The sequence below is a fragment of the Oncorhynchus keta genome, unplaced genomic scaffold (assembly GCF_023373465.1).
Source record: "Oncorhynchus keta strain PuntledgeMale-10-30-2019 unplaced genomic scaffold, Oket_V2 Un_contig_29200_pilon_pilon, whole genome shotgun sequence".
Lineage (NCBI taxonomy): Eukaryota > Metazoa > Chordata > Actinopteri > Salmoniformes > Salmonidae > Oncorhynchus > Oncorhynchus keta.
Genome location: NW_026286428.1, coordinates 40,290 through 49,212, shown reverse-complemented (window position 1 = coordinate 49,212; position 8,923 = coordinate 40,290). Strand labels below are relative to the sequence as shown.

At 45.2% G+C, this 8,923-nt stretch overlaps 3 long non-coding RNA genes across 54 annotated transcripts; 2 read left to right on the top strand and 1 right to left on the bottom strand.

Annotated features, from left to right (window-relative positions):
• Positions 1-1,887: 1,887 nt before the first annotated feature.
• LOC127923298 (uncharacterized) lies at positions 1,888-3,402 on the top strand. 3 transcript variants are annotated; one of them, XR_008114005.1, is made up of 4 exons: positions 1,888-2,020; positions 2,757-2,824; positions 3,028-3,095; positions 3,232-3,402. It is a non-coding gene; the product is annotated as an uncharacterized LOC127923298 (long non-coding RNA). The 3 variants fall into 3 exon arrangements; XR_008114003.1 differs by lacking the exon at positions 2,757-2,824 and adding an exon at positions 2,088-2,155; XR_008114004.1 differs by lacking the exon at positions 3,028-3,095 and adding an exon at positions 2,088-2,155.
• LOC127923299 (uncharacterized) lies at positions 1,915-3,144 on the bottom strand. The gene is made up of 3 exons (XR_008114006.1): positions 3,004-3,144; positions 2,733-2,868; positions 1,915-2,064 (listed from the first exon to the last, which is right to left on the bottom strand). It is a non-coding gene; the product is annotated as an uncharacterized LOC127923299 (long non-coding RNA).
• A 2,268-nt stretch (positions 3,403-5,670) lies between the features above and the next one.
• Positions 5,671-8,186, top strand: LOC127923302 (uncharacterized). 50 transcript variants are annotated; one of them, XR_008114039.1, is made up of 10 exons: positions 5,781-5,889; positions 5,942-6,097; positions 6,150-6,253; positions 6,399-6,502; positions 6,689-6,740; positions 6,793-6,896; positions 7,053-7,156; positions 7,261-7,364; positions 7,458-7,613; positions 7,941-8,186. It is a non-coding gene; the product is annotated as an uncharacterized LOC127923302 (long non-coding RNA). The 50 variants fall into 50 exon arrangements; XR_008114060.1 differs by having other exon boundaries at positions 7,261-7,457; positions 7,510-7,613; XR_008114045.1 differs by lacking the exons at positions 6,793-6,896; positions 7,261-7,364 and having other exon boundaries at positions 5,671-5,785; positions 5,838-5,889; positions 6,046-6,097; positions 7,053-7,260.
• Positions 8,187-8,923: the final 737 nt, after the last annotated feature.

The window sequence follows — 8,923 nt, the reverse complement described above, 5'->3', positions numbered from 1 at the left end:
GGAGGGAGAGATGGGGGAGGAGGATGGAGGAGAGAGAGAGCAAGAGGAGGGAGAGATGGGGGAGGAGGATGGAGGAGAGAGAGAGCAGAGAGGGGGAGGGAAGAGGAGGAGAGGAGAGGGGAGCAGATGAGGAGGGAAGAGCTGGGGAGGAAGAGAGCAGCGAGGGGGAGGAGGAGGGGGGGAGCAGACGGGGAAGAGAGGGGAGGCAATGGGGGGAGAGGGGAGAGCAGAGGGGGATTACAGGCCTTTATGTAATGTGCTGTATGAGGGATGATTAACATAGTGGTTCATATCTGTAATGTGCTGTATGAGGGATGATTAACATAGTTGTTCAACTCTGTAATGTGCTGTATGAGGGATGATTAAATATGTGGTTCATATCTTTAATGTGCTGTATGAGGGATGATTAACATAGACATAGTGGTTCAACTCTGTAATGTGCTGTATGAGGGATGATTAACTATGTGACCAGTGGGTTTAGTAGAGCTGAGAACAGCAGCATTCAGAATAACAGAGAACAGATGTCCTTCCTGGTTCAAGACACACACAGAGATGTCCAGCATATCAGTCCTGTACTCCACTTAAACCCGACCATTAGTGGGGAAGACCACACCAAACTGTACCAAGAACAGTAAAGGGGGTTGAATTGTGACAGCACAGCGCCCTCTACAGGTGAACATATGCCAGTGGCTCATGAGGACCAACTCCCGTTAGTGGGGAAGACCACACCAAACTGTACCAAGAACAGTAAGGGGGGTTGAATTGTGACAGCACAGCGCCCTCTACAGGGGAACATATGCCAGTGGCTCATGAGGACCAACTCCCGTTAGTGGGGAAGACCACACCTAACTGTACCAAGAACAGTAAGGGGGGTTGAATTGTGACAGCACAGCGCCCTCTACAGGGGAACATATGCCAGTGGCTCATGAGGACCAACTCCCGTTAGTGGGGAAGACCACACCAAACTGTACCAAGAACAGTAAGGGGGGTTGAATTGTGACAGCACAGCGCCCTCTACAGGTGAACATATGCCAGTGGCTCATGAGGACCAACTCCCATTAGTGGGGAAGACCACACCAAACTGTACCAAGAACAGTAAGGGGGGTTGAATTGTGACAGCACAGCGCCCTCTACAGGGGAACATATGCCAGTGGCTCATGAGGACCAACTGACCCAGCGAAGACCGATGAGGGTGAGAGAAGATTCAGCAACTCCTGGAGGACAAGAAAGGCTCAGAACTTTCACAACACAGTGGGAAAATATGACCAGTAGAAATCATAAATGGAAGGTCTTCAGAGATAGATGGGAGGGGTTGAGGGGAGCTGAAGGCTGGACTAGATGGTCTTCAGAGATAGATGGGAGGGGTTGAGAGGAGCTGAAGGCTGGGACTAGGTGGTCTTCAGTGTCTCCTGACCCCTCCTGTCTCAGCCTCAAGTACTTACGCTGCAGTAGTTTGTCTGTCGGGGGGCTAGGGTCAGTCATATCTGGAGTACTTCTCGTGTCTTATCCGGCGTCCTGGGTGAATTTAAGTATGCTCTAATTCTCTCTTTCGGAGGACCTGAGCCCTAGGACCATGCTTCAGGACTTCCTGGCATGATGACTCCTTGCTGTCCCCAGTCCACCTGGCCGTGCTGCTGGTCCAGTTTCAACTGTTCTGCCTGCGGCTATGGAGCCCTGACCTGTTCACCGGACATGCTACATGTCCCAGACCTGTTTTCAACTCTCTAGAGATAGCAGGAGCGGTAGAGATACCTCTCAATGATCAGCTATGAAAAGCCAACTGACATTGACTCCTGAGGTGCTGACCTGTTGCAGGTCTACTGTGATGATTTTTATTTGACCATGTTGGCCATTTATGAACATTGTAACATCTTGGCCATGTTCTGTTATAATCTCCACCCGGCACAGCCAGAAGAGGACTGGCCACCCCTCATAGCCTGGTTCCTCTCTAGGTTTATAATCTCCACCCGGCACAGCCAGAAGAGGACTGGCCACCCCTCATAGCCTGGTTCCTCTCTAGGTTTATAATCTCCACCCGGCACAGCCAGAAGAGGACTGGCCACCCTCATAGCCTGGTTCCTCTCTAGGTTTATAATCTCCACCCGGCACAGCCAGAAGAGGACTGGCCACCCCTCATAGCCTGGTTCCTCTCTAGGTTTATAATCTCCACCCGGCACAGCCAGAAGAGGACTGGCCACCCACCCGGCACAGCCAGAAGAGGACTCATAGCCTGGTTCCTCTCTAGGTTTATAATCTCCACCCGACAGCCAGAAGAGGACTGGCCACCCCTCATAGCCTGGTTCCTCTCTAGGTTTATAATCTCCACCCCGCACAGCCAGAAGAGGACTGGCCACCCCTCATAGCCTGGTTCCTCTCTAGGTTTATAATCTCCACCCGGCACAGCCAGAAGAGGACTGGCCACCCTCATAGCCTGGTTCCTCTCTAGGTTTATAATCTCCACCCGGTTTGGTTCCTCTCTAGGTTTATAATCTCCACCCGGCACAGCCAGAAGAGGACTGGCCACCCTCATAGCCTGGTTCCTCTCTAGGTTTATAATCTCCACCCGGCACAGCCAGAAGAGGACTGGCCACCCCACATAGCCTGGTTCCTCTCTAGGTTTATAATCTCCACCTGGCACAGCCAGAAGAGGACTGGCCACCCTCATAGCCTGGTTCCTCTCTAGGTTTATAATCTCCACCTGGTTCCGGCACAGCCAGAAGAGGACTGGCCACCCTCATAGCCTGGTTCCTCTCTAGGTTTATAATCTCCACCCGGCACAGCCAGAAGAGGACTGGCCACCCCTCATAGCCTGGTTCCTCTCTAGGTTTATAATCTCCACCCGGCACAGCCAGAAGAGGACTGGCCACCCTCATAGCCTGGTTCCTCTCTCGGTTTATAATCTCCACCCGGCACAGCCAGAAGAGGACTGGCCACCCCTCATAGCCTGGTTCCTCTCTAGGTTTATATATCTCCACCCGGCACAGCCAGAAGAGGACTGGCCACCCTCATAGCCTGGTTCCTCTCTAGGTTTATAATCTCCACCCGGCACAGCCAGAAGAGGACTGGCCACCCCTCATAGCCTGGTTCCTCTCTAGGTTTATAATCTCCACCCGGCACAGCCAGAAGAGGACTGGCCACCCCTCATAGCCTGGTTCCTCTCTCGGTTTATAATCTCCACCCGGCACAGCCAGAAGAGGACTGGCCACCCGACATAGCCTGGTTCCTCTCTAGGTTTATAATCTCCACCCGGCACAGCCAGAAGAGGACTGGCCACCCCTCATAGCCTGGTTCCTCTCTAGGTTTATAATCTCCACCCGGCACAGCCAGAAGAGGACTGGCCACCCCTCATAGCCTGGTTCCTCTCTAGGTTTATAATCCTCACCCCGCACAGCCAGAAGAGGACTGGCCACCCCTCATAGCCTGGTTCCTCTCTAGGTTTATAATCCTCACCCCGCACAGCCAGAAGAGGACTGGCCACCCCACATAGCCTGGTTCCTCTCTAGGTTTCTTCCTAGGTTTTGGCCTTTCTATGGAGTTTTTCCTAGCCACCGTGCTTCTACACCTGCACTGCTTGCTGTTTGGGGTTTTAGGCTGGGTTTCTGTACAGCACTTTGAGATATCAGCTGATATCAGTAAGAAGGGCTATATAAATAAATAAATAAATAAAATAAATAAATTAGATTAGAATAAAAAGGCATATTTGATGGGTGCAAGGTTTTGCTCCAGCCAAGCAGTAGTAATACCTGGATGAAACTAAATTACACCCAGGTAATATAAGTCCCTCCCATCCAATCATGTAACAAACAGATTTAAAACAAGACACGTGGGAGACAGGATTCATGTTTAATCAAGTCATCATTAGAAACGAGCATCTGTCTGAGCATGTCCCCGTTCAACATAACACAAAGGGAAAGAGAGGGATTACAGCATCAACAGTCATTATTCATATGCCAGATAGATACACCCAACTGGCAGAACCGGCCAACACAAGGCCAGTCATTATTCATGCCAGATAGATACACCCAACTGGCAGAACCGGCCAACACAAGGCCAGTCATTATTCATGCCAGATGGATACACCCAACTGGCAGAACCGGCCAACACAAGGCCAGTCATTATTCATGCCAGATAGATACACCCAACTGGCAGAACCGGCCAACACAAGGCCAGTCATTATTCATGCCAGATGGATACACCCAACTGGCAGAACCGGCCAACACAAGGCCAGTCATTATTCATGCCAGATAGATACACCCAACTGGCAGAACCAGCCAACACAAGGCCAGTCATTATTCATGCCAGATAGATACACCCAACTGGCAGAACCAGCCAACAAGGCCAGTCATTATTCATGCCAGATAGATACACCCAACTGGCAGAACCAGCCAACACAAGGCCAGTCATTATTCATGCCAGATAGATACACCCAACTGGCAGAACCGGCCAACACAAGGCCAGTCATTATTCATGCCAGATAGATACACCCAACTGGCAGAACCGGCCAACACAAGGCCAGTCATTATTCATGCCAGATAGATACACCCAACTGGCAGAACCAGCCAACAAGGCCAGTCATTATTCATGCCAGATGGATACACCCAACTGGCAGAACCAGCCAACAAGGCCAGTCATTATTCATGCCAGATGGATACACCCAACTGGCAGAACCAGCCAACACAAGGCCAGTCATTATTCATGCCAGATGGATACACCCAACTGGCAGAACCGGCCAACACAAGGCCAGTCATTATTCATGCCAGATGGATACACCCAACTGGCAGAACCAGCCAACATAAGGCCAGTCATTATTCATGCCAGATAGATACACCCAACTGGCAGAACCGGCCAACATAAGGCCAGTCATTATTCATGCCAGATGGATACACCCAACTGGCAGAACCAGCCAACACAAGGCCAGTCATTATTCATGCCAGATAGATACACCCAACTGGCAGAACCAGCCAACACAAGGCCAGTCATTATTCATGCCAGATGGATACACCCAACTGGCAGAACCGGCCAACACAAGGCCAGTCATTATTCATGCCAGATGGATACACCCAACTGGCAGAACCAGCCAACATAAGGCCAGTCATTATTCATGCCAGATAGATACACCCAACTGGCAGAACCGGCCAACATAAGGCCAGTCATTATTCATGCCAGATAGATACACCCAACTGGCAGAACCAGCCAACACAAGGCCAGTCATTATTCATGCCAGATAGATACACCCAACTGGCAGAACCAGCCAACACAAGGCCAGTCATTATTCATGCCAGATAGATACACCCAACTGGCAGAACCGCCAACACAAGGCCAGTCATTATTCATGCCAGATAGATACACCCAACTGGCAGAACCGGCCAACACAAGGCCAGTCATTATTCATGCCAGATAGATACACCCAACTGGCAGAACCGGCCAACACAAGGCCAGTCTTCCCTTACATAGTTTTCATTATACCGCTTGAATAGAATAGGAAAAATAAACACATTTGTCAAACAACATTTCAACCAATCAATTTCAAAGGGCAAACGTTGCGTTTCCATAATGCTTCTAATGTCAAAAACTACAATCCATTCATTATTTAGCAAAAGGCAATTGTATGTCTGAGAAAGCGTGACAATACTTTAATAGAGAGAAAGACCCTGTTTTTAGAGTCACAGTAAAGTAGTTAGAAAACAAACTGAAACTAGAATTCTAGTTTTAGAACCATGTAGATGTGTAGAGGTGTTCTGAAACGGTCATTCTAGAACAGAGTTACAACGGAGCTGTTCTAGAGGTGTTCTGAAACTATCATTCTAGAACAGAGTTAAAACTGAGCTGTTCTAGAGGTGCTCTGAAACTATCATTCTAGAACAGAGTTAAAACTGAGCTGTTCTAGAGGTGCTCTGAAACTATCATTCTAGAACAGAGTTAAAACTGAGCTGTTCTAGAGGTGTTCTGAAACTATCATTCTAGAACAGAGTTAAAACAGAGCTGTTCTAGAGGTGTTCTGAAATGGTCATTCTAGAACAGATTTAAAACAGAGCTGTTCTAGAGGTGTTCTGAAACTATCATTCTAGAACAGAGTTAAAACAGAGCTGTTCTAGAGGTGTTCTGAAATGGTCATTCTAGAACAGAGTTAAAACAGAGCTGTTCTAGAGGTGTTCTGAAACTATCATTCTAGAACAGAGTTAAAACAGAGCTGTTCTAGAGGTGTTCTGAAACTATCATTCTAGAACAGAGTTAAAACAGAGCTGTTCTAGAGGTGCTCTGAAACTATCATTCTAGAACAGATTTAAAACAGAGCTGTTCTGAAACTATCATTCTAGAACAGAGTTAAAACAGAGCTGTTCTAGAGGTGTTCTGAAACGGTCATTCTAGAACAGAGTTAAAACAGCGCTGTTCTAGAGGTGTTCTGAAACTATCATTCTAGAACAGAGTTAAAACAGAGCTGTTCTAGAGGTGTTCTGAAACTATCATTCTAGAACAGAGTTAAAACAGAGCTGTTCTAGAGGTGCTCTGAAACTATCATTCTAGAACAGATTTAAAACAGAGCTGTTCTGAAACTATCATTCTAGAACAGAGTTAAAACTGAGCTGTTCTAGATGTGTTCTGAAACTATCATTCTAGAACAGATTTAAAACAGAGCTGTTCTGAAACTATCATTCTAGAACAGATTTAAAACAGCGCTGTTCTAGAGGTGCTCTGAAACTATCATTCTAGAACAGAGTTAAAACAGAGCTGTTCTAGAGGTGTTCTGAAACGGTCATTCTAGAACAGAGTTAAAACAGCGCTGTTCTAGAGGTGTTCTGAAACTATCATTCTAGAACAGAGTTAAAACAGAGCTGTTCTAGAGGTGTTCTGAAACTATCATTCTAGAACAGAGTTAAAACAGAGCTGTTCTAGAGGTGTACTGAAACTATCATTCTAGAACAGAGTTAAAACAGAGCTGTTCTAGAGGTGTTCTGAAACGGTCATTCTAGAACAGAGTTACAACGGAGCTGTTCTAGAGGTGTTCTGAAATGGTCATTCTAGAACAGAGTTACAACGGAGCTGTTCTAGAGGTGTTCTGAAACTATCATTCTAGAACAGAGTTAAAACAGAGCTGTTCTAGAGGTGTTCTGAAACTATCATTCTAGAACAGAGTTAAAACAGAGCTGTTCTAGAGGTGTTCTGAAACGGTCATTCTAGAACAGAGTTAAAACAGAGCTGTTCTAGAGGTGTTCTGAAACGGTCATTCTAGAACAGAGTTAAAACAGAGCTGTTCTAGAGGTGTTCTGAAACTATCATTCTAGAACAGAGTTAAAACAGAGCTGTTCTAGAGGTGTTCTGAAACTATCATTCTAGAACAGAGTTAAAACAGAGCTGTTCTAGAGGTGCTCTGAAACTATCATTCTAGAACAGATTTAAAACAGAGCTGTTCTGAAACTATCATTCTAGAACAGAGTTAAAACAGAGCTGTTCTAGAGGTGTTCTGAAACGGTCATTCTAGAACAGAGTTAAAACAGCGCTGTTCTAGAGGTGTTCTGAAACTATCATTCTAGAACAGAGTTAAAACAGAGCTGTTCTAGAGGTGTTCTGAAACTATCATTCTAGAACAGAGTTAAAACAGAGCTGTTCTAGAGGTGCTCTGAAACTATCATTCTAGAACAGATTTAAAACAGAGCTGTTCTGAAACTATCATTCTAGAACAGAGTTAAAACTGAGCTGTTCTAGATGTGTTCTGAAACTATCATTCTAGAACAGATTTAAAACAGAGCTGTTCTGAAACTATCATTCTAGAACAGATTTAAAACAGCGCTGTTCTAGAGGTGCTCTGAAACTATCATTCTAGAACAGATTTAAAACAGAGCTGTTCTGAAACTATCATTCTAGAACAGTTAAAACTGAGCTGTTCTAAAGGTGTTCTGAAACTATCATTCTAGAACAGTTAAAACTGAGCTGTTCTAAAGGTGTTCTGAAACTATCATTCTAGAACAGATTTAAAACAGAGCTGTTCTAGAGGTGTTCTGAAACTATCATTCTAGAACAGAGTTAAAACAGAGCTGTAGAAGAGACAGTTTGATCGTTCGTAAGGCACTTCCCTGTACCTTCTATATGTCCTGATTCAGTGCAAACAAGCTTGTCAACAACAATATGTACATATCAGCATCAATAACAACAATCACTGATTATTATCACGAAACTCCCCAAAGTCATAGACATCCATCTCACCCCATTCTAGTCTTGTTCTGAGGGAAAGAAAAGTTCCTCTCCTTTTAATTGCACATCTTCACCTTTCCTCTGAGAAATGAAAACAGCAAAATAAAAGTTGGCTCTTGACTGTAGTAACGACCAGTGGCAGAACGACTAGACTTCATATTTTACTACCTAACCAGTAAAATACACAGGAGGCCTTTCAAACTAATGCTGGCATCTGGCTCACGGTTGAATATTTTCACAGTATTTTACTAAATGTTCCATCCTGAGAATAAATCACTTTCCTACCGACTAAACCAGTATTTCCAGTCCAAACAGGAACGGTCCTTCAAAAGCATTATAGAGCATTAAAAACAGGCCTGTCTGGATTTGATTAGAGCTTTGATTAAAACATTCAAGCCTGATGAGCCCTACATTAAAGATATTTAATGAGCCCTACATTAAAGACATTTAATGAGCCCTACATTAAAGACATTTAATGAGCCCTACATTAAAGACATTTAATGAGCCCTACATTAAAGACATTTAATGAGCCCTACATTAAAGACATTTAATGAGCCCTACATTAAAGACATTTAATGAGCCCTACATTAAAGACATTTAATGAGCCCTACATTAAAGAATAAAGACATTTAATGAGCCCTACATTAAAGACATTTAATGAGCCCTACATTAAAGACATTTAATGAGCCCTACATTAAAGACATTTAATGAGCCCTACATTAAAGACATTTAA